Source organism: Globicephala melas, chromosome 14 (assembly GCF_963455315.2).
Source record: "Globicephala melas chromosome 14, mGloMel1.2, whole genome shotgun sequence".
NCBI classification, from domain to species: domain Eukaryota; kingdom Metazoa; phylum Chordata; class Mammalia; order Artiodactyla; family Delphinidae; genus Globicephala; species Globicephala melas.
The window spans coordinates 25,834,908-25,861,967 of NC_083327.1; the positions used below are offsets into that span (position 1 = coordinate 25,834,908).

At 38.3% G+C, this 27,060-nt stretch overlaps 1 pseudogene; it reads left to right on the plus strand.

Moving 5' to 3' along the window:
• The window catches only part of LOC115854740 (activator of 90 kDa heat shock protein ATPase homolog 2 pseudogene), a 50,747-nt pseudogene extending 23,942 nt beyond the window's left edge, over positions 1-26,805 (plus strand).
• Positions 26,806-27,060: the final 255 nt, after the last annotated feature.

Genomic DNA, 27,060 nt, shown 5'->3' on the forward strand with positions numbered 1-27,060 from the left:
AAAAACTAAAGCATAACTTTCTGTGGTGGCAGAAATTGCTAACAACACCAGAGTAAATCTGCTGGCGGTGAAACATGGAAGGACACATCTGGAGAGGGGCGGGAAATGCAAAACACATCAGAGGCAATTTTTCAGTGGATAAAATTAAATCAAAGGAGAAAGCAAATTTACTGGAACATAAATATAAATGATAAAATGGGAACTACATTTTCTAAAATAAGACTGTGTCTCTTAAATATTTCAGTGGTATCTACAAAATCAACTCCATGATTTAAAATTCTACAAATGAAATTCTAAATATCCTATTCCTGATGCATACAAAAAACTACTGACGTGAGTGTATTGTTTCTTTTTTAGAACTCACCATCTACCACAAAAATAACTGCAGCAAAAGAATTAAATTGAATGTGTATTATATGTTAGTAAGGAATACAGTATAATCACAATGGTTGCTTTAACAGGCTTGGCTGGAAACAAAAAGCTTGATTTGAAAATACTCAGGTAATGCTTTCTCTAAGTCATTGAAATAACCAATGCACTTCTGCTCTGGGGCCTGAGCAAGAAGAAATTATTCAATAGCCTAGGACACAGAGTTATACTGTACTTTTAATGTTCCTGTTGTTTGAAAATACATGTTAACCTAGATAGAACAGATTTGTAAAATGTGTTCTGGTAAGAATGAGAAATTTTTACAAATCTGTTTTGCTTCATTTTGAGATTTTTTTAAATTTAATTAATTAAAAAAACATTTTTTTTTAAACAGTACTGATTATATGACTATGAAAAGAAGACTTACCCAATCAGCCAAGTTTTCAGCAAGCAGTCCCTAGGGACCGCATGGGTCAATTTTTGTAGGTATTAAAACACACACACACACAAGTCCATACACAAACTAAATCAATAAAAAAAAATCTAATTCTTAAATTCTATCAATAAAAGCTTATTTTAATTGATATATACCCATTTCAGTTGATAAGCAGCTTTTAGAGGCAAGAAGTTGAATATAATAATCTTTTAATCTTTTCAAGTAATAAAACATAAAGAAAAATGATTATTTTCCAAGGGGAAGATACACATATATATTTTATATAAGGTCATATGTATATATGTATATATACATACACACACACACATGTGTATATGTGTGTGTGTAAGGGGGAACTTAAATTCTTTGATTTGGGTACCATATTGGAAACAATATGAACAAAGATTGAATTAATTTAAACAGAAACAAATCATGTTTTCTTTTGTTCTAAAGTGCAAATACCGATCCTCTCCTTTTCCTGAGTTCACTGAGGTTGCCTCAAGAGACTCGACACTACTGAGCTAGCAGGAGCAGTCAAACTTCCCTGAATTTTTAAAATGTGTTAAAATAAAAGACTCTTCCACTAACAACTTCACTAGAATTATCAAATCTTCACCACTGAAGTTTAGTCATTAGGCAGATGGATGGGTTTTTACTCCTCCTATCATTCTTTTTTTTTTTTTTTTGCGGTACACGGGCCTCTCACTGCTGTGGCCTCTCCCGTTGCAGAGCACAGGCTCCGGACGCGCAGGCTCAGCGGCCATGACTCATGGGCCTAGCCGCTCCGCGGCATGTGGGATCTTCCTGGACCGGGGCATGAACCCGTGTCCCCTGCATTGGCAGGCGGACTCTCAACCACTGCGCCACCAGGGAAGCCCTCCTCCTATCATTTTTAATTGTCATGGAATTACATTTATCCTCCCTAAACCAGTACAATGTATGCTGTTCTAGGTTCAGTTGAAAGGGATGCACCCTAGAAGAGACAAATTATTCCACTATCACCAAAACATTTATTAAATGTCCATATTTTTAGAAGACAGTATTGAGTGTTATAAACAGGAATTAATTAAGCTCAATTCCTGCCTCATGGGAGGTTAGAGTGTGAGCTGTCCAGAGAGCAATGATGCAGGCATTTTAAGGTCATGCATTAAACAGACAGAAAGAGATAAGTAAGTTTTTACCATGAACATTTGCACTCTTGAACAAAGTATATCAGTGAACTGGGTGAAAAAAACTCAGGAGATGCATGTCACAGTGATTCATGACCACACCACCAATCATGTAGGAAAGACCCCGGCTGAAATCCCAGGACTTGACTGAATGCTGTTCAAATGAAAGCATGATAAGAAGGGGTGGGCACAGTGGAATTTTTCCTAAATCTTCTATATCTCATCTGAGAAATTACTAAAAAGAAAGGATTGCTAACTTGCATCTGCTTTACATGTTTTTAAAATGCTTTATATACTGTGGGGAAGAGGGTCAAATAAGAAATAAACTACTTACTGGCAAACACAGCAGAGAACCACACTAGAGCAATATATACTTTTCATTCTGGTAGAGTGTTAAGTACATGCTTAGAGAATTACTGCCATTTTATATACCAGAAATCCCTAATACACCGACATATCACTACCTCTCCTTTACTCCACAACTCTAAATGGTTAACAGATCTTATTAATTCTGCCATATCTCTACCTCTCAAACTCATCCTTCTTTACCATTTTCAGGACAACCAAATTAGCATGGATTGTTAATCCTTTCTTTCTGGATAATTGTAATAACCTCCTAGCCATTTTTCTTTCTAGTCTGTTTACCAATCCTTTCCATAACAGGTCCACACTGCTGACTTGAGATTAATTTTTTTTTCAAAAATACACATCGTATTATACATTTTCCATTTTAAAAATTCAAGAGCTTTCCCACCCCAGTGTTCACAAACTAGTGGTTACCAACGGGGAGAGGGAAGAGAGGAGGGGCAAGGTAGGTGTATATGATTAAGAGGTACAAACTACTATGAATAAAATAGGTAAGCAACAAGGATACACTGTACAGCACAGGGAATAATAGCCATTATCTTGTGAAAACTTTAATGGCGTATAATCTGTAAAAATACTGAATCACTATGCCATACACCTGAAAGTAATATAATATTGTAAATCAACCACACTTCAATAATAAATAAATAAATAAATAAATAAAATCCAAGAGTTTCCATCCATTAGGCAATAAAATCTTGACTCCTCAGACTAACACATGAATGACCCTGATATACCAGTTTTGTTTTCAGCCACCTCTGGTTCACTATCTTCCCATTCCCCCATCTCAGCCACAAGTTTGATGAGTTCATTATGATTTTTCTTGCTTATCTGTAGGGGTACATATTGTTTCCTCTGTTCAGAGTACTGTTTTCTTTTATCTCCACTTGAAGAACCCTTACTTTACCCCCAATATCAAGTCTAAATGTTATCTCTTCTGTGTAGCTTTCCGCTATGTTCAAAGGAAGCTGAGAACTCCTTACTGTTTTACCCATGACATTTTATGGGTATGATTTTTCCACTTAAAAGGCAGACACAAGGTGTTGCTCATATATCCTCACTTGCCAGCACTACCAGTGAAGTAATAATACCATCTTCTCATGACCTGTTGCTTTTGATTTTCAGAGTTCTTTCAAGCACATTGTTTCATTTTATACTTTCAATAAGTTTGTAAAGTATTACACAGCAGATATCTTTCCCATATAGCATAAGGAAATTGAGTGTTAAAGTCAATAAATAACTGAGAGTTTTTGTTTTGTTTTAAATATTTGCTTTGTTTTATTTTACTTATATTTTAATGTCTATCTAGTATATCACTGTCTTTATTATTTTTTTATAGTTGATTTACATATAGTTGAAGTATAGTTGATTCACAATGTTGTGTTAATTTTGGCTGTAGAGCAAAATGATTCAGTTATACATATATATACATTTTTTTAATATTCTTTTCCATTATGCTTTATAATAGGATATTGAGTATAGATCTCTGTGCTATACAGTAGGACCTTGCTGTTTATAGTCTTTATTATTAACATTACATTTAATCTCATATATACATGTGTGTACTTCCCCGCTGCTGTGGGATAGAAAGAAACATTATCCCTTTGTATATACATGATTTTCTTTGAGCATTCATTAAGGATCAGTATATTAAAAACCAAAAAATCCCTTAGCTTTCATTTCTTTCATTTTGATTCTACCTCATCATGACATAAACTATGGCTTGACTAATGATCTAACCAAGGTATTATAAAACATTTTAGATAGGTGCTTTAGGATAATGATTTATGAAATAATCATTGAGGTCAACTGCTATGAATGGAGCTTTCCAAAAGTCTTAGTACAAAAGTCCTAATAGATCATATCCTTTGTACACCTTAGGGGAGGTAACCATAAATTTATTTTGATAATGTCTATGTCAGTCAGTATGTTTTATTTCTCTTCTATGCAAAAGACTGAGAATTAATATAAGTGAAAAAAGAAGAAACTAGTCAGTGTTGTCCTTACATTTCTGTGTTGAAAATAAACCAGATTTTGTTTTCATCCTACATGGAAGGGAGAGGGGAAGAAGAATATTAACCAAATATACCAACTCAATTTTCTTTCCAGAAACCGTAAGAGTCTACACAGGGAAAATAATGAGAGGAAGAACATTCAGGCACTTGTAGGACTCTAAAAGGAAAAGCAAATGACAAGATAATAGGTTTTATGAGATAATACTATATTTTCCTATATACAACAAGGTCATTCATGCAGCCTGCAGTGGGCCACATTGCCTTCATTGCTTCCATAGTGGCTGCCACAGTTTTGTCCTGGTTCATTCACATTCCATTGCCCAATTCCTATTTGTGTGCGTAGCCCTGTATTTGTATGCAGATGCCTGGGATCTGTTAGTAACCTTCTTCTGACTAACTGTGTGTGAACAAATATATCTTCTTATCTGAACATTTAGAGCAAAGTTTGGTAAATAGTGCAAGACCCAGGAGGGAAGACAGATCAAAACTAAAATCATAATTTCAACGCCTTGAACTCTTGCTATATATTTTGTCATTCTTGGGCCTTACTCAAATGGTTAATGAGACCCAAACTATTTTAAATGCATGTCTCTAAAATCTAAGTGAGATGCAGCCACATTTGAGTAAAGAGCTATTAAAATGATGATATCATTATATTGTATCTAAGGATAAAACACACAGTAAATATTTAGTCTTTCACAGTCACAAACCACTTAAATGGATGAATATAGTCTATTCATTGGTTTATGGTTCTAATAGCCTCCAGGAAATGTCAAATTCACATGTCCCAGAACACAAGATTTAGCTTTTGGATTTTTAACTTAACTAAAAGACGTATAAAAGCACACAGTGATCTAGCTCCCTATTGGCTCCACATCTGTGTAGGATTATATGCAAACAATATTTGAGCTAGCATTGGTCTCACATCAGTTCACTAGCTTGAATGTAGTTAATTTTTTTTTAGAGACAAAAAAAGTGAAGGAAGACAATTTGGAGAAGCACTGTTTTCAGCAATAATCTTACATAAGAGGTAAGGCTCAAAGTTGCCAAAATGGAATCTGGAAATAGAGATCCATAGCCTTATGTCTAAAATAAATCATAATTGTTCTGAAAGTGATTAATGCTGGGTGACAGCCAATGTTCCTTTGATGAAATAGAGCTGACTCTGATTCTACAATTGAGTAGACAGGAAATGGCTCACCATTTGGTAATGAATTAACTCTTTCTTAGAGGGCTATAGTAATTCTAAACTATAAGCCACAAAAATGTCTGGGATGCCAGGAAATTAAACAATGTCCAGGGGTAGCAAACAATTGCTCTTTTTCTATCACTGTCTCATGCTGCTCTTGCTTTTACTCTTTTCTTATCTGCAGATTTTGGTGGACAACGTACCTATTGCTCAAGGAGTTTCTTAAAAATTGACTCTGCTGATTGGCTGCATCCAAGAGGAAGTTATTAAACAATGGCAGTACTCCTTGGTGGCTTTTCAGCTTGCAAAAGTTGCGCGCACACACACAAACACCATATATCTATCTATCTATCTATCTATCTATCTATCTATCTATCTATATATATACGGCTTATGGAAGGAAACACATTTATTGAGCATCTGCTACATGTCACACACAACCTATGTGTTTGTTTAATCTGATAATAAATAAATGTAAGGCAGATTTCTCCCCAAATTACCCTTTAATATAAGAGCTTTGCCTTACATTCAGGTCTTACAATATTTCCTGTATGATGCATGTTTTCTCAATTATTAATTTATTATTTATTTATTAAATTTAAAAAATTTTATTATTTTTTTCTTCCAGTTTTATTGAGTTATAATTGACATACAGCACTGTATAAGTTTAAGGTCTACAGAGGTAGTACGCTCTTTAACATAGGTCTTAGTAGTATTTTTTTGGATGTCTCCTCAGGCAAGGGAAACAAAAGCAAAAATAAACAAATGAAACTACATCAAACTAAAAGGCTTTTTAGTGAAAGAAACAAAACAAAAATTCCACCTACTAAATGGGAGAATATACTTGCAAACAATATATCAGATAAAGGGTTAATATCAAAAATACACCGAATAACTCATAAAATTCAACATAAAAAAACAACCTGATTAAAAAATAGGCAGAGAATCTGAATAGACATTTTTCTAAGTTAGACATATTCATGGTCAACAGGGACACGAAATGATGTTCAACATCACTAATCATCAGAGAAATGCAAATCAAACCACAGTGAGATATCCCTTCACACCTGTCAGAATGGCTATTATTAAAAAGACAACAAACAACAAGTGCTGGAGAGGGTGTGGAGAAAAGGGAACCCTTCTGCACTTTTAGTGGGAATGTAAATTGGTGCAGCCACTATGGAAAACAGTATGGAGATTCTTCAAAAAATTAAAAATAGAACTACCATAAGATCCAGCAATTCCACTCCTGGGTATTTATCCAAAAAAAGGAAAACACTAATTAGAAAAGACATATGTACCCTATGTTCATTGCAGCATTATTTACAACACCAAGACATGGAAGCAACCTAAGGGCCCATCAGTCGATGAATGGATAAAGATGTGGTATTATATACAATGGAATATTATTCAGTCATAAAAAAGAATGAAATTTGCCATATGCAAAAACATGGATGAACCTAGAGGGTACTATGCTATGTGAAATAAGTCAGACAGAGAAAGACAAATACTATATGATTTCACTTATATGTGGAATCTAAAAAACAAATGAACAAACATAACAAAACAAAAATAGAATTACAGATACAGAGAACAAACAGGGGGGTGACAGGTTGAGGGAAATAGGTAAGGGAGATTAAGAGGTACACACTTCCAGTTGCAAAATAAATGAGTCACTAGTATGAAATGTAAGATGTGGGGAATACAGTCAATAATTATGTAATATCTTTGTATGGTGACTGATGGTAACTAGACTTATTGTAATGATTATTTTGAGATGTATGGAAATGTCAAATCACTATGTTGTGTAACAGGAACTAACAGAGTGCTGTACGTCAATTATACTTCAAAAACAACAAACAAACTCATAGAAAAAGAGATCAGATTTGTTACCAGAGGTGGGGGGAAGGGGAAGGGGAATTGGATGAAGGTAGTCAAAAGTTACAGACTTCACGTTATAAGATAAATAAGTCCTAGGAATGTAACATACAACAAGATGAATATAATCAACTGTACTGTATGTTCTATATGAAAGTTGTGTAGAGAGGAAACCCTAAGAGTTCTCCTCTCAAGGAAAACAGTTTTTTCTATTTCTTTAATTTTGTATCTATAAGAGATGATGGATGTTCACTAAACGAATTGTGGTAATCATTTCATGATGTATGTAAGTCAAATCATTTTGCTGTACATAAAATATTTTTAAATACTATGTAATAAGCTGCGACACAGGCAGAGCAAATTCCCATAATTTGTCAAATGTAGTCATTAAAATTGTAACAAGATCTTGAGAGTTCCTGATTCCTGGAATGCAAAAAAACTATGAAGCTGGGTCCCTGTCATCATATGGTATATTTAAATAGCCCTTTTAGACACACATCTCCCCATTCCACACCACACTCCCTGTATGCAACATTGTCAAGCCCAGGCTCTTTCTCCCCACGGGCATAAGTTAAGTCCATCTAGAAAATGATTAGATCTGCAGAATGCAGATCATTTTAAACTGGAAAGAAGAATAAAGCCTTGGAGACAGCACAGAATGTGGTTATAGTAGTCCAAGTTAAAAATGACTAGAGCATCAGCAGGGGATTTCACTGCTAGACTAGTGTGGTTATTAATGGACAAATGCTCTTTCCTCAACTGGGGAACTGCTTCTACTTTTTGTGGTTATGGGAATAGGAAATGGAAGGAGACAACACTTTACTGGCAGACACATTACTGACCCTGCAGAGGCAGCAAGAATAATGAGCAGAGAAGGTTTTAGAGAAGACAGTCCTGCCAAGCAGAATAACTGCTGCAGGAAGTGCAGGATTCCTTGGACATGATGGTGACTGGGTTGGGTCACCCTCTATTAGAGTAGGATGGATCAAGCAAAAGGACTGGTGAATAAAATTATCCTAGAATGTTGAAATCACTAGGTAAAAAGCCAAAACATCCTGATTCCTGTCCATTTGTGAGTCATGGTTATTGGAGGGAACCAACCTTTCACTTCACTTATGACACATCTTGACAATTACTTGCTACTCATATATCTGGTATGGTCCTGAGTTCAGATATTCATTCTGTAATCTGAGTATTCTTGATTTTTTGCTGCGATAAATATGGCTATCAAAATAATATAGAATGCAGATTTTAGACTAGTATAACTCTCTGAGATAATGTTTAAAATAAATTAAATGGTCAGGATTTTCTTTTAATTGCAGATTTTAGGAAATAATTTTGGCTGGAAAGGAACAAATGTATGCTTTTAGATTTGATGTTTTGCTTGTTTCACATCTCAAAACTGTTTACTTAGAATCAAATTCTTATGAAAAACATATTTGGAACTAGAGTCAATAAATATAATGCATGAAACAGATAAAGGAGGAATAAATAATGGAAGAACATAAATAAATAAAATTAAATGAGAAAGCAAGTCATGTTACTGTAGGCTAAATAATATCTAGAAGTGGCCCCTCCTTGGGAGATGATAACTCTGTTTAGTGTTTTTCCTTCTCTTTCTTTCACTTTGACTTTGGGAGCCCAGCAAATAGCTTTGCCTGGGAAAAAAATACAATTAAAGGAGTCAGGCGGAGGGACAAACCAGTCCTCACCTCTGCAACTAAGAACTTGAGGCATAAGTGGATAATTTCTGAAGCAAGATGGCTTTTGCAGAACTATGTTTTTGAGATGCTTAAAATTCTTCCACAAACAATATATTCTTCCACTTTTGATGTATTATTAAATTTTAGAGCAGAAATGTATCAAGGGTTTTGGGGCCTCCACAAAACAATTTGTTTAAATGAAACTGCCCCTGGAAAGGGTCATAACATTATCTGCAGACTCTTGGGCAGTTTTCTTTGTAATCGCGTTAGAAAATCTGGCTTTCTGGAAAGGAAAATTAAGATGATCCTCTAAGCAGCTACGGAAAAAGAAAACTAGGTACCTCAACTGGGAAGAAATGGACGTAGAAAGGAATCAGAAACGGCCTTTCCCTGGATCTCTGCCTTTTCTGCCATTTGCCCCACTCTGCCTGCAAAGGGCTACAGCTCTGCCCACTCCTCCTGATGATATTATTGGCAGTCAGCTGAATGTCTGCACAGAGAACGCCACAGTCACGGCAGGATTGTTTCTGTATTGAAAAAGCAGAAACCAGCTTCTTGGCACTCCTTCAGAATAGATGTGATTTCCTAACAAAACAGGAATGCTCAATCAGAAGAGTTTTTGGAACTTTTCCATCTGCCATGAAACTTGGTGAATGGTCTGAGTTTTTCCAAAATTACTTGAAATACAGCTGTTGGGAGGCTGTGCCGATTGTTCCAATCTTCCTTTCAATTTTGCATTTTGTTGGATGCTTCCCTCAAGTCTTCGGTGTAGTTCTATCATTAGTCAGAGCTGGAAGGTTTATTATTTATTTTGACAGTCACCAGCCTATTTTGTCAAGCAGTACACATTACTGCTCCATTTGACAGGTGTTACTCTTAAAATCCTTCAGTTTCTTTTTTCCCCCTCTGAGTGAGGCTTCTATATCTGCTGTCTTGTTTACCTTCCCGAAGGAAGCACAGTACATTTTCTGGTTGATAAAAGCTTTGTTTTGTTGCTACTTTTCAGTGACAGATTAAGCAGCCATTGGCCAAAGGGGGGAGAAAAAAACCTTTTTTTGATTTAATCTAAATTTTGGTGATGTGCTTAAGCTGGGATCCAACAGGCAATTAAAAAATAATAATAAAATAAAAATAAAAGAAAGGATAGTGAATGTAATGTAAATAGAGGAAAGAAAGTACTGCCGTTTCACCTACAATATATATATATTGTGAGATTAGAAAGGTCAAAATGAGCTTTAAGTTTGGGGTAAAAAGAAATAAGCTGTGTAAAATGTTCCAACTCTCCCAGAAGAAGATGCGTTGGCAATGATGATGTAGAAGAGGATACTGGCTCACGTTAGAACTCAGGCCTTTCTGAGGAAGATGGTGTATGAACTCATTTTAAAATACAAATAGTAATACAGACAAAAGAAAAGATGGTGAAGAGCCTTCTATATTGATGCCAATATAGAGATGGGAATTTGATTTTGGATATGCCAATTATAACCTATTATGAAACACTGGGGAATTATTTTTTTCCTGATGTTCATGGTTCCTCACTGTGACCTATTCAGTGCTCTAACTTCCTTTTCTGTTCAAATGTTACCTCCTCAGCAAGCCTTCTCTGACCACCGAATGCAAACCCTTCTCTACCACCTCCTTTGCAGCTCGCTATCAAGTCCTGTTTTATGTTTCTTAATAGAATGCTTCATTTCCTGTCAGGAAGAAAAAGCAAATATTTGTTTAATTATGTACTGTCAGTCTCTTCTCTCTTTTAGCAGTACTGGGTAACACAGTACCCTACACGTAGTGGACTAAAACAAAACACATTTATTATTTATTTATTTTTTTGCGGTACGCGGGCCTCTCACTGTTGTGGCCTCTCCTGTCGTGGAGCACAGGTTCCGGACGCGCAGGCTCAGCGGCCACGGCTCACGGGCCCAGCCGTTCCGCGGCATGTGGGATCTTCCCGGACCGGGGCACGAACCCGTATCCCCTGCATTGGCAGGCGGACTCTCAACCACTGTGCCACCAGGGAAGCCCGAAACACACTTATTAATCATGACTTTGTGATTCAGAAATTTGAGCAGGGTTCCTCGGAGATGACTTCTCTGTGCTCTGTTGTGTCGGTGGCGCTCACCCATTCAGATGGTAGCTGGGCTGGAGGATCAGGATGGCCTTACTCCCATGCTGGGGGCCTTAGTGCTGGGTTGTTGGCTGGGGCCTCTCTCTCCACGTGGCCTCTTTCTCCAGATGGACAGCCTAGACTTCTTTACCAGGTGGCTCAGGATAGCAAAAGAATAAAAGCAGCAGCTGCCATGTCACATAAAACCTAGGACCCGAACTAGTACAGCATCACTTTTCCCACATTCGATTGATCAAGTAAGTCTAACCCGTATTCCAAGGGAGAAAAAATAGGCTCCAATTTTTAATGTGAGGCGTTGCATGCATGCACAGGCACAGGAGGAATTGTTACAGCCCTCCTTGCCGACTATTCATCACACCTCCTAAAATTTGAATTTCCAGATGGCATCATTTAGTTGTGTGGAATCAAGAATACACTTGCTCATTTATTATTATTTTTCATTATGTCTACAGTGAGACAATGTTGAATACCATACCCACATCTCCAAGGCTGATTTCTTTTTTTAACTAGGATTTTTAATCTCTATCTGATAATGGAATATTTCTTCTTATATGTCCTAGTATTGCTTCAGAAACAATATACACAAGTAAAGCCATCTCTCCTCCCATGCCAGCTTTTTCTCATAATTCTATTCTATAAATGCTATTATCTCAGACTTTTATTATCTCCAAGGATATAAAATGTGGAGTTACCTTTCTCCTCCTTTTGCAATCAGATAGAAAGAGAACCACATTTGAAACTGGCTCTACCTTTTACTGGCAGTGTGAAAGTGAGTAAATCACTTAGCCTTTCTGACCCTATTTATTCATCACTTAAAACTGATATGATACTTTCATCTCAGGGTCATTGTGGAGATTAGTTTTGAAAAAACTTTGAAAAGGCCCGAACACGTTAAGCACACACCAAATGCGAATGTCCAACTTCACGATGTCTTTCTCTAGGGCTCATGCGTCCCATACTTATTGCTAACATTTTCTGTATGCACTGCACCTCCACAATTACAAACAGTAAACTCCCTGAAGGCAGTGACTCCCCAGATTCTTTTTTTTTTGCGGTACGCGGGCCTCTCACTGTTGTGGCCTCTCCCATAGTGGAGCACAGGCTCCGGAGGCGCAGGCTCAGTGGCCATGGCTCACGGGCCCAGACGCTCCACAGCATGTGGGATCCTCCTGGAACGAGTCATGAACCCGTGTCCCCTGCATCGGCAGGTGGACTCTCAACCACTGCGCCACCAGGGAAGCCCCATCCCCAGATTCTTGACATACGACCACACACATCCAGAACTCAGAACGTGATAACGTCTGTCCATTGACTCACATTAACATTAATTAAAAAGTTTAAACACCATTTTGGGGGCAGTAAATGTGAATTCACTGGCTTTTTGGAAAAAGAGGCAATATATATTAAATAGTTTTTCGTTGTTTTGTGTTCTACATTATGCTGTGTTCTCTATACAGCAAACTCTACTGAAAAGAAAACTATACAGGAAAATAAGAGGGCTGGTAAATGTATCTTTTGGTGGGAGCATTTAATCCATTTACATTTAAAGTAATTATACATATGTATGTTCCGATTCCCATTTTCTTAATTGTTTTGGGTTTGTTATTGTAGGTCTTTTCCTTCTCTTGTGTTTCTTGCCTAGAGAAGTTCCTTTAGCATTTGTTGTAAAGCTGGTTTGGTGGTGTTGAACTCTCTCAGCTTTTGCTTGTCTGTAAAGGTTTAAATTTCTCCATCAAATCTGAATGAAATCTCTGCTGGGTAGAGTAATCTTGGTTGTAAGTTTTTCTCCTTCATCACTTTAAATATGTCCTGCTACTCCCTTCTGGCTTGCAGAGTTTCTGCTGAAAGATCAGCTGTTAACCTTATGGGGATTCCCTTGTATGTTATTTGTTTTTTCCCTTGCTGCTTTTAATATGTTTTCTTTGTATTTAATTTTTGACAGTTTGATTAATATGTGTCTTGGTGTATTTCTCCTTGGATTTATCCTGTATGGGACTCTCTGTGCTTCCTGGACTTGATTAACTATTTCCTTTCCCATATTAGGGAAGTTTTCAACTATAATCTCTTCAAATATTTTCTCAGTCCCTTTCTTTTTCTCTTCTTCTTCTGGGACCCCTATAATTCGAATGTTGGTGCATTTAATGTTGTCCCAGAGGTCTCTGAGACTGTCCTCAGTTCTTTTCATTCTTTTTTCTTTATTCTGCTCTGCAGTAGTTATTTCCACTATTTTATCTTCCAGGTCACTTATCCGTTCTTCTGCCTCAGTTATTCTGCTAGTTATCCCTTCTAGAGTATTTTTTTTTTTTTTTTTTTTGTGGTACATGGGCCTCTCACTGTTGTGGCCTCTCCCGTTGTGGTGCACAGGCTCCGGATGTGCAGGCTCAGCAGCCATGGTTCACGGGCCCAGCTGCTCCGCGGCATGTGGGATCTTCCCGGACCGGGGCACGAACCCGTGTTCCCTTCATCAGCAGGCGGAATTTCAACCACTGCACCACCAGGGAAGCCCTAGAGTATTTTTAATTTCATTTATTGGGTTGTTCATCATTGCTTGTTTCCTCTTTAGTTCTTCTAGGTCCTTGTTAAATGTTTCTTGCATTTTCTCTATTCTATGCCCAAGATTTTGGATCATCTTTACTATCATTATTCTGAATTCTTTTTCAGGTAGCCTGCCTATTTCCTCTTCATTTGTTAGGTCTGGTGGGTTTTTTATCTTGCTCCTTCGTCTGCTGTGTGTCTTTCTGTCTTTTCATTTTGCTTATCTTACTGTGTTTGGGGTCTCCTTTTTGCAGGCAGCAGGTTCGTAGTTCCCGTTGTTTTTCGTGTCTGTCCCCAGTGGCTAAGGTTGGTTCAGTGGGTTGTGTAGGTTTCCTGGTGGAGGGGACTAGTGCCTGTGTTCTGGTGGATAAGGCTGGATCTTGTCTTTCTGGTGGGCAGGTCCACGTCTGGTGGTGTGTTTTGGGGTGTCTGTGGCCTTATTATGATTTTAGGCAGCCTCTCTGCTAATGGATGGGGCTGTGTTCCTGTCTTGCTAGTTGTTTGGCATAGGATGTCCAGCACTGTAGCTTGCCGGTCGTTGAGTGAAGCTGGGTGTTGGTGTTGAGATGGAGATCTCTGGGAGATTTTCACCGTTTGATATCACGTGGAGCTGGGAGGTCTCTTGTGGACCAGTGTCCTGAAGTTGGCTCTCCCACCTCAGAGGCACAGCCCTGATGCCCGGCTGGAGCACAAAGAGACTGTCCTCCACACGGCTCAAAATAAAAGGGAGAAAAAATGGAAAGAAAGAAAGAAAGAAGAAAGAAAGAGAATAAAATAAAATAAGATAAAATAAAGTTATTAAAATAAAAAATAAAACTAATTATTAAGAAAAAATTTTTAAAAAGTAAAAAAAACCCAAAAAACAGATGGACAGAACCCTAGGACAAATGGTGAAAGCAAAGCTATACAGACAAAATCTCACACAGCAGCATACACATACACACTTACAAAAAGAGGAAAGGGGAAAAAATCATAAATCTTGCTCTCAAAGTCCACCTCCTCAATTTGGGATGATTCGTTGTCTATTCATGTATTCCACAGATGCAGGTACATCAAGTTGATTGTGGAGCTTTAATCCGGTGCTTCTGAGGCTGTTGGGAGAGATTTCCCTTTCTTTTCTTTGTTCGCACAGCTCCTGGAGTTCAGCTTTGGATTTGGCCCCGCCTCTGCGTGTAGGTTGCCTGAGGGCGTCTGTTCTTTGCTCAGACAGGACGGGGTTAAAGGAGCCGCTGATACGGGGTCTCCGGGTCACTCACGCCCGGGGGAGGGAGGGGCCCGGAGTGTGGGGTGAGCCTGCGGCGGCAGAGGCTGGCGTGACTTTGCACCAGCCTGAGGCGTGCCGTGTGTTCTCCCGGGGAAGTTGTCCCTGGATCACGGGACCCTGGCCGTGGTGGGCTGCATAGGCTCCCGGGAGGGGAGGTGTGGATAGTGACCTGTGCTCGCACACAGGCTTCTTGGTGGCGGCGGCAGCAGCCTTAGCGTCTCCGGCCCGTCTCTGGGGTCCGCGCTGATAGCCGCGGCTCGCGCCCATCTCTGGAGCTCCTTTAAGCAGAGGGCTGGTTATTGTAAAGGGGACGACTGATTTTGACGGCCAGAGGAAAGTTTTTCAAAACCTGATGCCAGATGTTGGGTCAATCTTGGGAGTTATATTCATTTTAGCTTTACATTAAGATCTTTATATCTCCTTTTTAAAAGTCCTTAATATGTCAGCAATGATAGTTTTAGGAAAAAACATTTTAGAGACCAAATACTTTTTTTTCCTTCTCTGAAATATTATTTCAATTACTAGTAGCAACAATTAATCACTAAGTGATTCATCAGCCTGCAGCTGGGATTGGAGAGCTGACTTCCTTTCTTTATTCCTATTTTATGTTCTGTGCTCAGCAAGGATTGAGTAATAGCAAACTAATAACTTTTCCCTACCCTCAGCACCTTTTTCTCATACCAGCAAAGAAGAAAATTTTGAGTATTTTTTCCCAAGTACACTTTCCCTCACACATTTCTGAATGGAATTGTAGAATTACAAGTGTTAGTCCATTTTGCTATAAGAATAAGGCATTATAGAAAAAGATGGTTCCTTAAGATTTGACCTACCATTCTTAGTTATTTTTCACTAAACAACTCATGCTTGAGGCATGGCTAAATAACTGACTCCAAACAGATAATGGTTTTCTATTTCTTGGCTACCTGGCATTTTGAACTTCATGTGAATGACATGTAAAATGCTAGATTCATGTCCATGGTCAGAGAACAACTATTAGCAAATCCATTAGTTAGATATTGTATATACTTCTGAAGTTTTCAATAAGCTCTCCCCCGCTACTTCTAATGTATGAAGTCAAAACTAATTTAGAAATGTATCTGATTCATATGACTCCGGATTTACACTATATTAACATATACCCATCTACTCAGTAATGGATCATCTTCAGATGTTCTAGTGTTCTGATTATCAATATGTTTCATTGCCTAGAATTCAGTTAGAGGGTATTGTAACCTGTTATGTCATTCCTAGGAGGGGCCAGCAGGTTGGCCTGGGAGCAGCACACTCACCCCGCACTCCAGAAAAGCAGTAAATTCATTTAGAGCAAGGTTCTCGTGTAAACAATCCACAGACTTAGAACCATCTACAAACGTCAAAGCAGAATTTGTGTCACCGGGCGTTTTCTATACCCTTCGTCAATTTCTCCAACATATTAAAATAAATCCTCTTAGTGGAAATCAGAAGTTCTCTTCAAGACTGTGCTGAATTTCCTTCTATTTAATCACATTCATTTATTCACTTAATTAAAGCCCAGTATGCCTTGAAAATGTTAGCTACAAGATCTGTAGACTAAGGATTTTTTTTCTCCTACTCTCCTTAGTGTAACTAAAATTATAATTAGTATACATTAGCAATATTATACACGTCAAAAATTTAGAAGGGTCTGAGACGTACTCTACCTGTGTTGCAAGTTAGCTTGCCGCAGTTTCGTGGGTGCTGGCAGAAGACAGGAGACTGCAGAAATAAAGGACTTTATTAGTCACAGCAATAGCAGTTGTCAGCATTTATGCTGGTGCCCCATAGGACAATGTGAAATGAGCCAAGTGCCTGCACACACACAATGGTTTGTATTCCAGGAGTGGGATTCCAACCTTAGGGAAACTGAATCTTTTATAATGGGCAGCAAGCCTGCCTGATCTTTGCCTCCAAGAGAAACACTGTCTTTGTCATACTGAGCAATAAACAGGCAAGACCTATGGAGACGTGTCTTCTAATGATATCCACCTCTCCAACCAACACTGTCTTGGCATCTGGAAAATTTCTCCTCTGAGCATAGCCCTCTGTCAGCCACATTGATTAATCTGGCTGATAGAGATTAGGGCTAAATATGTTCCATTTGGCTCACACGACATTTCATTAAGGCTGATATCAATAGGGCTCTGAGCTGCAGTATGCGGAAATTTGCAGTATTAACATCAACTGTCCCAGACCCAACCAGCTGAGCAGATCTCACAAACCATCTGGATCTACCTCAGAAATCTAGGTGTTTTTCTCCTTAAACTTCCACATTGACCTTTCAACTTGGCCTATGGCCTTAGTCTGATACAGCAGGAATTTTAGAGATTACACAAGACTCTACCTTGGCACTCAAGGAGAAAATTTGAGGGCAATATCATCTGTCACAAGCCTGATCACTGAGTTATCACTAACCTGAATACATACCAGGACTGAGGCAGTGTCTTTGATCACCTCAACTAATATCAAAGACAAATTTTGTATCACCTTTTCTAGTTGGACAACTCACATTGTAGGGAAAACTGGCTGCAAGGTGGGTGCAAGTACAAATCAGTTCCCTTTCTGGAAAGCTTGCCCAAGTAATCATTTTGGGAAGATGGCGCAGTCATCTAAGGGCTATGTTATTCTCTAGGAGTATTTCCTTAAAAACTTGGACGTCTCTTGTGACCACTCCTAAGGTTATAATCACTATTTGGGGGAGAGAAATAAGCTAATGCTTGGTTTCCATACAAGACATAGAGTCCTAACTGTACACGTGGTATCCCTAAAAAGAAAGTGCTATTGGGGCCACTGAAGGGGGGGGTCTACATTATCCAGTAGCACACTTTGACTCCGCTCCAGTGTGGCCTCATAACCAGCTAGTAGATCTTATGTTTCTCAGTTTAGTTTGAACGACTGAATCTAGTTATTGTTTTTGAAGGTAATGTCTGAGGACAGTCAGTCTGCTCTGTCCTACTTTTCTGCATCATCAGCTGGGTGGCTTTTATCCACTCTGTAGCATCACTGAACTACAGTACTTGGCATAAGGGTGAAGCAGATACTAAAGGTGTTGACAGGAATTGTACTGTGAAGTGTAGGGACCAGGGCCATCATCTGCCCCTTTGATAGGCTTCTGGTAATTTTAAGAGGAATGGCAATCCAATGGTGACCAGAGCTGCCTGGTGGGGGAGAACAGATCCTGAAATCAGTTAAATTTAAGTGCTCATTAGTTTGAGAGAGATACATGAGGGCCTTTATCTTGAGGAAGACTCCAGGGATGGTCTGAAAGAAAAAGAAGTATTAATGTTACTTTCTCATCCATGTCTCCCGGAGTGTAAGATGTTCCCTCTCCAGTTCCAGGGTGATGCTCTTCCTCCACTGCCATAAAATATCTGTGTTCCATTACAGTAGCTATAACTTCACCTTTTTCAGTTATCCACTGCTCACACTCAGAAGGGATAGGTGCAGAAGTGCAAAAGTGACAAAGGCAATTTAATAGAACTTACAGAGCTCCCTTATTTCCCTCACTTTGGCCAGTGTGGGCTACTGTAGGGGATCTTGGCAAGCAATGTTCTCAACCAAGTGGTCGTTATCTTTATGATTTAACTATGTCACTGTTGCAAGAGGCATCTCTGGATGTATGGTGCTTCCCTTTGCCAGAGATTCCAATCAGCAATATCATCAGTCACAGAGGTCATTTGTGTAGAGATCATGCAAAGCTCACTTGATAGCTTCCAACCCACAGTTTTGGTGTGGGTCCCATTCAAAGGATGCATATTTGTGAACTAGCCAATATCATGTTCCAAGTAGAATGCCCACTCGAGACATGTACAGTCTTCAATACTCAAAGAGTTCTATAAATTGTTGGATCTCTCTTTGAGGAGGGGCCAAGAGACAGTTTTTCCTTGATTGCCAGAGGGGTTGAGAGCTTTGATATACACTCACATAGTCTCAAGATACTCCTTGGCTAGCACGTCTCTAAATTTTGTTGGGGTTTATCAGCCACTCCTACTGGGAGAAATGTAGTAACACTGAAGTCAAGACCATTTACACTGAGGCTTCAAAGTTGCAAACCTGCAGGCTGTCATCTATTTAGTGAAGACTTCAGACTTCATAAAGTAGAGACATTAATGTTACCTAGGCCACCCCCCTGAAGGCAAATGTCAGGGGAGTGTAGTTACCCCCAGGGGAGTACTACAAATGCATACTGGAGGCCCTGCTGCATGAAGCTACACTGGTCTTGATCCTCAGGTGCCAGTGGGATAGAAAATAAAGTTTTGCCAATGTTTAACACAGAATACCAAGTGACATCAGTAGGTGTAATGGAAATCATCTGTGGGGCTATAGTAGCAACAACAAGACTCAGTTGCCAATAATCCACTATAAGCCTCCATCTCCCATTATTATTTTTCACTGGCCACACAGGGCTGTTGTGGTGGTATTGCAGCCTATCCTTGCTATCTTTAAGACCTTGAGACTGTGATTTCCACTTGTCGTCCTTGGATTATACATCACTTCTGATGGACCACCTTGGAGGAGACAGGCAGAGGGTCTGGTTTACATGTCCCACTAACAGTTTTCTATATGTGACACTTCCTAATTGGGAGAATCCACTCTGGATTCAGTAAACACATATAAATTAATAAAATTGTACATTCAGGAGCAGAAATCACAACAGTACATTGAACTGACCCAAAGGGCCCCATCCACAAGACATATTAACTCCCCTTCCCTAATGTGTACCCAGTCCAAATCTCATTACCTAAATCTGGGTATCCCTTGAACTACAGAATCAGGAGAGATTGTGACTTGGGACCTTTCTCCAACAGAATTATACACATTTGAATTTTTTCCTTCCTCCAAATTCCCCTGCAAATCTAGAGGGAAGCATATGGCCTTTGGTTTTTCATGGAGTCAAGGGACACCTAGAACTCATTCAAAATCATCTTTCCCTTTAAAGTGGCTGAAGACCGGTTAATGAAGAGGGCGGAATGAGAGAGCCTGGAGGAATCAGAAAGCAAGTCATGTTTACTTTCCATTGTGAGCAGAGTGGTGTCTACATACAGCTCAACTAAATGAACCTCCAATGTTTTCAGTCCACCCAAAGCCGTATATGAGCACCAAGATTACACACACCGACACCAGCTATTTTAGCTTTGGGGAACCTTTGATCCAACTGCCATAGTCACATTGCTTTCTGGTCGAGGCTGTGGATTTATTCCCTTTGGATTGTTTGGATGTGACATATGCAGTGGAGACTTCTTTTATTCCACCTTAATCTAGGACATCTGAAGTTCCATTATCAAAATAACAACTTAAGTTCTTTCTCAGTTTCAATGTAAGGCCTAGGGGAGTTTTCCAAAGTGACATTGCTTACTGAACAAATTTACTAGGCTTCTTTGGGTCCATTTCTTACTCATTAGTGGGTCACTTCCATCAGCATTGTAAAGCTCACCCAGGGCAGTAAGAGCACAAATCCTTATCAATGCTGCTTTCCCAAAGGAGTTTTCTTTCTCATGGAAATCTACCTGAAAGGGTCAAAGCTCCCTCATAGTAGCTAGGACCCCCTGCACAAAGCCCTGAGACCATTTATTGTCGTCTCTGAAAACATCTAGTGTTGGCATGCTAGACTGCAGAAGGCACTAAGTCACAAGACCACCCTTCTATCGCCATTCTCCCTTAATAGGTATTATATGCCCAAGTCAGGCATTATTTCCCATGTCTCATCTACCCAGCCAACTAACCAAAATTCTAATGGCTTGCCTGCTTTCTACTCTCAGTGGTCATGAAGTTCCCTCTACTCTTCCTTCAGCACATCTCTCTCTTTTTTTTTTTTTTTTTTTTTTTGTGGTACGCGGGCCTCTCACTGTTGTGGCCTCTCCCGTTGTGGAGCACAGGCTCCGAACGCGCAGGCTCAGCGGGCACGGCCCACGGGCCCAGCTGCTCCGCGGCATGTGGAATCTTCCCGGACCGGGGCACGAACCTGTGTCCCCTGCATCGGCAGGTGGACTCTCAACCACTACACCACCAGGAAAGCCCATCAGCACATCTCTTTTTAATGAATGGTGGTAGAACTTTCTGCCACCGAACTCCAGGACAAGTCCTAGTACCAGCTAATGCAAAGAAATAGGCCTGAGGATGATCAGTGGATGAGAGCCTTCAGTTTCCCCTCTTACAAAAGAATTAGCAATACCTAGGGCATCATTTGAAATTGTCTTTACATCTACTTCCTAGTGCTTGGCCTGAAATCATCTCCACAATTCCTCTTAAGTAAAAGAAAATAAAATGGAGGACTTTTTATACCCACTTGATCTTCTCACATAAACTTCCCTCTTCTCCTGTTAATCAGCCATGAGACCCTTATCTTTATTCTTGCAGAAAGCCATGTCTCCACCAGCATCCCATCTCTCAGGACAATGGAGGGGTTTGAGATTTTACCTGACTAGCAAGTTATTCTGCCTTTCTTTCATAGATACTCAGAGAAGGCAAAAAATAAATAAATAAAAAATAAACCCCTGGGATAGGAGACAAAGGACTTTATTATTTCCAATGACAGTAATAGCCAGACTGTCAGTGTTTACACTGGTTCCCCAGGCTCCAATTCCCATAGGGTGGCACGAAGAGGTTCAGCTGACATCTGAACATGTAGTGGGTTACAGTACGAGACACAAAACATGAGTTAGAGAAATCAAGTCCTCTGTAATAGGTAGAAAACATGCCTACGTTTTAACCAAAGGTAAACATGTTTTCATTATACTGGGCAGTGATATAAACAAACAAGAACAACAAAAACAAAGAAACAAAACAAAAAATAAAACTGCCTTTTGCTCCAGAGGCAGAAACTACCTCTATCTCCTGAGGTTGTTTGCTATACTAACATCCTTGAAATAATAGTCCAGAACAAAGGCCTGTGTCTCTGCTCATAAGGCATGCAGAAATGTGAGAAACTCGTGGATAACTGTCTCCCAAAAACGTTCCCCTGTAAAAATGTATTAAAGTGCATTTTCTGTCTATGTTTTTGTTTCTGTCTCTTTCTCTTACACAAACACACACACACACACACACACACACACATACACACACACTCCCCCCCCCCAAAAAAACGTTGAAGAAGTGTTTTTGAGGTATCTTATAGCTTTAAAATAATTCCAAGAAGTTTTACAATAAAAATATCAGGATATTCATATAATATGAACGTCAGAATTTCTTTAATAGTTGATAAAATAAAAAACCCTGTTTTTCCAGTAATTATTAATGGGAAATGGAATGAATTCTAACTATATTAATAACATAGATAAGAAGAATGACTGCAGGGACTGACATGGGGAAATATCCAAAGTCACAGATCAGGAGCATTATGTGTAGCTAAGCAGGTATCAAGCTGGGAAAATTGGCTGGAATGAGAAAGTTTGGCAAATATTTGAAAAAAGAAAACAATTTGAGTTAAATTTATAAACGAAAAGAAATCCAGTCAGTTAAGTGATGGAGGATGAGTGAGGATGAAGCAGTACCGCTTCACTGAGCAAGATAATAATCTGCTCAGAGTATTCTGGACCCTGGAATTTTAGAGACTAAAGATTTAAGGTGGCTATAAAAGAATGAATTGTAGTGGTTGACACAGGAAGGATGAATAAGGATATCAATTGATGCCTACTCAATGTAAGGAAAATCTGGCAATATTTCAGAGATGATGAGAGTCCAAACTATACATGGAAGAAGAAAAAATTCTTCTCGGAATGTTTCAGTACAGAAGCCATTTAACTCACGTGGAAGTGAAGGTCTTTGGGACAGCCATCTATTTCACAGGACATAAAGATCTTCTCTAGTGGGAGTTAACAGATTTGGCCCTCCCAGCTCCTGTCTGAAGATATATGCAGCACAAGTTTAGGAAATGCCTATTATTATATTGTTTTATTGTATCATAAATATTCATAGCATCATACCACAGAGGAAAATTGTGCCAAAGGAGAGAGAGAATTCCAGCATCAATGAGCTTATGGAACAATGTAATATTCAGAAAGAACAGGAGAAATGTAATATACTGACTTTTAATTTTTATTTCAGACTGATGCTCATGGCTATCTAAAGCTAGCCTCATTAGCAGAGGAGCAAAATAAATATACCAGTACAGGAGGGAAGCACACTACAAATTCCAAATTCTAGATTTGACAGACTTATTTATTGCATACATATGATGAAAATGTAACTATTACCATTTATAATTATGCTTTGCAGTCAGGTTTTGTTTTTTCCTTTGTAAAAATGCACATATGTAATGTGCAAGAGACATTGGATAAGGACAGTTTAATTATCCTCTCAAAAACAAATATCTTTGTACAGTCAAAGGTACCACACAGGGTGTACACATAAGATGGGCATTTCCTTTTTGATATTCCCATCTGGGCCTGCCTTGAAACTGAAAACTAAAACGGGCAAATGTAGAAGTTAATACATCAAGACTTAGTCTTCCTAAAATATTTTGCATCTCAAGAATAAACCCGTAATGAAATACATTTCATTTCGGCTTAGCTTTCTCAAAAGCCACCTACTCCAATTGCTTCAAATCATGCTGCCTATGCAATCTATCTTGCAACAAAGTCTAAATTAGTTTGTATCTGTATTACAGAAGCTAAACACAGCTGAAAGGTAGGTCTGTGAAAAGACATTTGTGTACATTGTCATATACACAACAAAGCAGATCTTCTGGTTTGAATTCCAACTTTGGGATCCAGTTCTATCAGTAGCTTTGTGTAGACATGAGCATACAGTGGAACTGACTTTGAATTCTAAGAATGTGAGTCCAGTTTGATTATATTTGCAATGTCCCTATGCAAACCACTAGAGGAAGGGGCATTGTCAAATAAATAATAATAATATAATAGCTAACATTTATTCATTTTTTTCTACTTATCAGGCACGAGATAAACATTTATATGCAATTTCTTATTTAATTCTCACCCCAGTCCTATGAGGCAGGTACAATTATCTATTATCTCTATTATATACATGAGAGAAAGCAGGCTTAGAAGGTTATGTAACTTTCCCGAACTCATAAACCTGTTAAAAGATAGTATCAGGACTTAGGCCAAGGTCTCTATGAACTTGGAATCCAAAATCTATGAATGACCTTGAGAAACAATTAAGTACAATCTAGGATTCTGCAAAGAAATGAATCTAAAATTGACTAGAGAAAGAAAGATGAGTCATGCAATTCAAACTCAATTTGTTAGAACATATTATTAAAAATGTTTTGTTATACTCTCCCACACTGGGAAGTTATCTTTATCAAGAATCCTGAGTCACGGAGTGCAAATCCAACCTGGCAAAGTGCCCTGCAAATACAAGCTGCTGTAGGTGATTCAGCATGAAACATCACCTTTTTCAGAATCTCACATTCAGTCCATTATTATAATTCCAATGGTACTGTCAATATCTCAATTTTATAGCTGAGTATCTCAACAATACCTTGTTATATAAAATTTTCTTAATTTAAAGAAATACCTTATAAAAGTTTTAAGTTAAATATAGAGTCTGTGTTTAGGGCAAACCATTGAGTATAGAGCAGTCTTACTTAGGAATTCAATACATATTGATCAGAAATAATAGTTTTTTAATCTCGCAAAATGACTTACCTAATAAAATGTTTAAATGACGTTTATAATAAATACAGATTGAAGCTGAACAATTATGATTTAATCGTGCTCTAATATCTGAATTATTTTCCTTCGAAAGTAAAATGAACTCTGATTAAAATTTTAATGGAGTAAATTAATCATCACTTCATATGAAAGTTATAAAAAAGTATTAAAAATAACTGGAACTACAATAATTTGTTAATGGATACACAAGATAAAAGATGTAAATTTTAACATCAAAATTATAAAATGTGTGTGTGCATGAGTGGGATAGTAAAAATGTAAAGCTTTATGATGCATTCAAAGTTAATTTATTAACAAGCTTAAAATAAACTGTTACAAATATGAGATGTTTTATGTAAGCCTCATGGTAATCACAAAGCAAAAACCTACGTAAATACACAAAAGATAAAGAGAAGGGAATCTAAGCATACCACTACAGAAAATCATCATATAAAAAGAAGAGAGCAAGGGAAGAAGAAAGAAACAAAGGAATTATAAAACAGTCACAGAACAACAAATAAAATGGAGAAATAAGTCTTTACCTTTCAACAATTACTCTAAATGTAAGTGGACTAAATTCTCCAATCAAAAGGCATAGAGTAGCTGAATGGGTTAAAAAACACAACATTCAAATATATGCTAACTACAAGAGACTTCAGCTTTAAGGACACATACAGACTGAAACTGAAGGGATGGAAGAAGGTATTCCATGAAATGAAGCCCCAAAGAGAGTAGGGGTAGCTATACTTATACCACATAAAATAGTCTGCAATAAGAGATAAAGGAGGTTATTATATAATATTAAAGGAGGCAATCCAACAAAAGGATATAACATTTGTAAGTATTTATGTACCCATATTGGATCCCCTAAATATATAAGGCAAATATTAACAGATCTGAAGAGAGAAATAGACAGCAGTACAATAATAGTAGAGGACTTTGATACCCTACTTTCAACAATTGATAGATCATCCAGATGAAAAAATCAATAAGGAAACATTGGACTTAAACTACACACTAGACCAGAAGGACCTAACAGACATATACAAAACATTCCATCCAAAAACACAGAATAGGCATTCTTCTCAATTGCACATAGAACATTCTCCAGGATATATCATGTGTTGAATCTGAATGAGGCTGCAGCACCTGTGCAGACATGGCCAAGTGGGGCAGGGGACCTGCCCTGGATCATGGAGGAGTGGGAAGACAGACCAACATGAACGACTGGCAATGGACAGAGCAGGATGTCACCAGCTGGTCCAAGGGGAAGTTCCATGAGCTACTGGTGGTCACTGTTGTAGAGAATAGGCTGGCTGCTGCAAGATCAGTAAGCTGAAGCAAGTGGAAGGTGAGGTTTTCTGCAGCAACTGGAAAGGAAAGCTTATTTCATTTTATGATTGAATATCAAACTGGGTTATAAAGGTATAATTAAAGAGTCTAGAGCAAAGCACAAGGGATTGATAGAAACATTCAACCTTTCTGAAGAAAATGAAGTAGATGACATTGAGGCAAATGTGAGTAAAAATAAAGATGGGGACATTATGAAAACTGAAGGTACTGTCAAGAGCAGGGAAGCTTTTTGAGATTGCCTGAAGGCACGTAGGAAGGAATTTAAGATGGGAATGATTTACTAACAAAGCTATGACAACTCAGGAATTGCCACTTGTTAAAAGGAGACTGAGTGAGAATACCTTGCAGGCCTCATCTCCCATGGCATTGGGCATCAGGATTCCCAATGTGGTGGCACTGCACATGATGGAACTATTTGATACATTTGTAGAGAAGCTGTATAGTGTCTTCAATGTGAAACTTTGGTGCACAAGTTTTACAAGGTTCCTGCTGTATTAGAAGATGAAAAGGGAAGGAAATCACAAATGTTTGATGGGAAAATCACCGTAGTATATGGAATTGTTAACAAATGAAAATATAATCATTGAGTGGAGATGTAGGAACTGGCCAGAAGTTGAACTGAATTTTGTGCCCCATCCAAAGTAAGTGAAATTACAATTGAAATGTAAAGGACTTTCTGTTTGTAAAGAAGAAAACATGAGATTCTGTTGGCAGAAGCAGCATTTTGAAGAAATGAAAGGTTTACTGCAGCTGACCACCCTAGATGGTTGAATTAGTTAGAAGATTTTATAAGAGCATTACTTTTTGTAATCAGAAAGTGTCAAGTTAACATCTTCCCTATTATTACTTTTAAAAACGAAGACAAAAACTCTTAATTCATATTGGATGAAATCCATGAACTTATACAGAATTTAAAGCATTGTTTGTATCTTTACTATGACTAGACTCTGCATTGAGTTAAAAGCAGCAAGCAACCTGAAATTAGGTATTAACATTACCTCCCATAGATGATCCTCTGGGGATAGA